At 45.7% G+C, this 3,184-nt stretch overlaps 1 non-coding gene across 1 annotated transcript; it reads right to left on the bottom strand.

The window, feature by feature from the left end:
* Positions 1 to 2,118: 2,118 nt before the first annotated feature.
* MIR320B-1 (microRNA mir-320b-1) lies at positions 2,119 to 2,196 on the bottom strand. The gene has a single exon (NR_035740.1). It is a non-coding gene; the product is annotated as a microRNA mir-320b-1 (primary transcript).
* Positions 2,197 to 3,184: the final 988 nt, after the last annotated feature.

Below are 3,184 nucleotides of genomic sequence, written 5' to 3'. Positions count from 1 at the left end.
TGCTCAAGGTTTGGGGCTGGGAAAGATCGGGAGCCTGTTGACCGTGGTGAGAACTAAGTTCAGAATGGAATACTGGTAGAAGAGATGAGCTCCTCTGATTCTTTTGATCTGGGGTCAAGCTATGTAGTTGAGGGAATTCTCAATCCCAATCAAAAATGGACTTGGACAGAGGGGATGGGATCATGAATCTGTGAAAATCCATCATAAAATTTTGACCTGAAAGATCCCTTTTAAAAGTCTTCTTAGACTAGTCTCAGACATATGTTCAGAAATAGGATCTTCTAAATGGGGCCTGGGAATCTGCACTTTAAATGCTTTGTGAGTAACTCATGCACAGCCAGTTTGGGACTTTCTGACTAGTCTAATCAACCTCTTTTTTTTTTCTTTTTTTTCAAGACAGAGTTTTGCTCTTGTCACCCAGGCTGGAGTACGATGGCGCAATCTCGGCTCACTGCAACCTCCGCCTCCTGGGTTCAAGCGATTTTCCTGCCTCAGCCTCCCAAGTAGCTGGGATTGCAGGTGCATGCCATCATGCTCAGCTAATTTTTTGTATTTTTAGTAGAGACAGGGATTCACCATGTTGGCCAGGCTGGTCTCGAACTCCTGACCTCAGGTGATCCACCCGCCTCAGCCTCCCAAAGTGCTGGAATTACCGGCATGAGCCACTGTGCCTGGTCATCATCCTCATTTTACAGAAGAAACTTAGGTCCAGAGAGGTCAAAACACAGCATAAGCAGCAACTGGAAGCTAGAATTTCTGACTCCTGGTTTCCTCTCCTTAGACCATGTAAAGTACATGATTAGTGAAGAGAATAGCTAATGAACACTGAGAACTAAATACCAGGCATTTTGCTAAGTTCTTTCCATATGTCAACTCATTTAATCCTTCCAGCCTCCCTTCGAGGGCAGGTGGTATTTGTTATCCCCTTTTACAAATGAGGAACCCAGAGTAAGAGAGGTTAAGTAACTTGACTGGGGAGTTAGGTGTCAATAAGTGCAGATCTGGGACACAAGCCCAGGCATTCTTCTTCAGATTCGCTCTTCACCGTCAGCCAAGAAAATAAGCTAACACAGCACAGGGGTTTTGTGAGGAAAGAAGAACATTAGCTGAATACAATCTTATTTCCCCCTGTGGGATAAAGTCATCTTCGAAGCTCCATCGGGGGCGGGGGCGCAAATCCAGACCCTTCTCTAACGCTAGATGGCGCATCTCAGGTTCTGAACACCCACCTGTGGATAAAGCCTTTGGGGACTACCCACTGGCTACCCTGATCTCAAGATATCATAGTCAATTCTCTCTCTCTCTCTCTTTTTTTTTAAAGACAGATGGTGGGGGCTGGGCGCTGTGGCTCACACCTGTAATCCCAGCAGTTTGGGAGGCCGAGGTGGGTGGATCACCTGAGGTCAGGAGTTCGAGACCAGCCTGACCAACATGGTGAAACCCCATCTCTACTAAAAATACAAAAAAAAATTAGCCAGGCATGGTGGTGAGCGCCTGTAATCCCAGCTATTCAGGAGGCTGAGGCAGGAGAATCACTTGAACCCGGGAGGTGGAGATTGCAGTGAGCCGAGATTGCACCACTGGACTCCAGTCTGGGTGACAGAGTGAGACTCCGTCTCAAAAAAAAAAAAAAAAAAAAAAAAAAGACAGATGGTGTCCTGTGTAAATTATTCCTAGTCTTCGGCTCTGGGGATCCTTGCCTGTGTAGGAGGGTAATCACCCAGAAGAAAGCTGGCTCTCGGGAGAATTGTTGAGTGGGACACTTTTAGCTCCAACTTGGCTGTTTTGTGAGGTAGGGAGGTTTGCTCTTTTCATTTGGCATTTTGAAGTACATTAAGAACAATTAACATCAGTTGCTTGTGAGTACACAGTATCAGGCTATCCTTAGACAAAATGCCTTGGCTTCAATCTTCTTTCAAGTGATGAAGGATAACTTGGCTAACACCCTTCATTTTTTTCCCCTTAAAACATGTAACTCTATGCCATTTGTGGTTTTATATTAGCCTTTTGGTTATAGCTATTGGTAGGTCTAGAAACCTCAAACTGATATAACCACTTGGCCATATCTTATCCACGAAAAAATTTTGTGTTGGCCCCCCCAAAGTGTTTAATTAGTTAATTAATTAGTTAATTTGTTTGCCCTCTCAACCCAGCTTTTCCTCACTCTAGGAAGAACTAGAAAGAGAGGGATTAATTTATTTTTGAAACACTAGTTTCCAATGAGCAAAATTAAGAATAATTTTTTTTTTAATGTGGATTTCCTGATTCTCTTAAAAAGTAGGAAAATCAGGCAACACCACACCTTCCTTCCCAGCAGCAACACTTTGCTGAAGCTGTGTGTGCTCTTTCAGGCTGTGCTCTGGGTGCACGGGCCCCAGTACTCCCTGGCACTGTGCTTCAGCTCGGCTTCTGCAGGCTTCTGCATTTAACTCCCTGATGGACAAGATCAAGGAGTCTTCCAAAATGTCCAAAATAAACAACTGATTCCAGGCCGGTGCAGTAGAGGTTTCAAAATTCAAATGCAGAATGTTTTGAAGCAAGCTGGAATGTTCAGCCCGGGCACCAGACATTGCTGACTGGGGACTTCGGTGCACTCCTCTCCTTTGACATCTCTCCTTCCCTTAGGACTCTTCCTTTCTTTCTCTTTCTTTCTTTCTTTCTCTCTCTCTTTTTTCTTTCTTTCCCCTTCCTTCCTTCCTTCCTTCCTTCCTTCCATCCTTCCTTCCTTCTCTCCCTCCCTCCCTTCCTTCCTTCCTTTCTTTCTCTCTGTCTTTCTTTCTGACAGAGTTTCGCTCTTGTTGCCCAGGCTGGAGCTTGTTGCCCAGGCTGGAGTGCAATGGCACGATCTTGGCTCACTGCAACCTCTTCCTCCCGGGTTCAAGAGACTCTCCTGCCTCAGCCTCCTGAGTAGCTGGGATTACAGGCATGCACCACCATGGCCGGCTAATTTTTTGTATTTTTAGTACAGACAGGGTTTCTCTATGTTGGTCAGGCTGGTCTTGAACTCCCGATCTCAGGTGATCTGCCCACCTCAGCTACCCAAAGTGCTGGGATTATAGGGGTGAGCCACTGTACCCAGCCTCCAATTCACTTCTCTGCCTGCTGATGAACTCCTGAAGGGGCCACCATCACATCACTGTTCAGGACTCATTTAATCGTTTCTATGTCTGGAGGGCAGAGGCAT

This window comes from Pan troglodytes, chromosome 1 (assembly GCF_028858775.2).
Source record: "Pan troglodytes isolate AG18354 chromosome 1, NHGRI_mPanTro3-v2.0_pri, whole genome shotgun sequence".
NCBI lineage: Eukaryota > Metazoa > Chordata > Mammalia > Primates > Hominidae > Pan > Pan troglodytes.
This window is presented reverse-complemented; position numbering and strand designations above follow the sequence as displayed.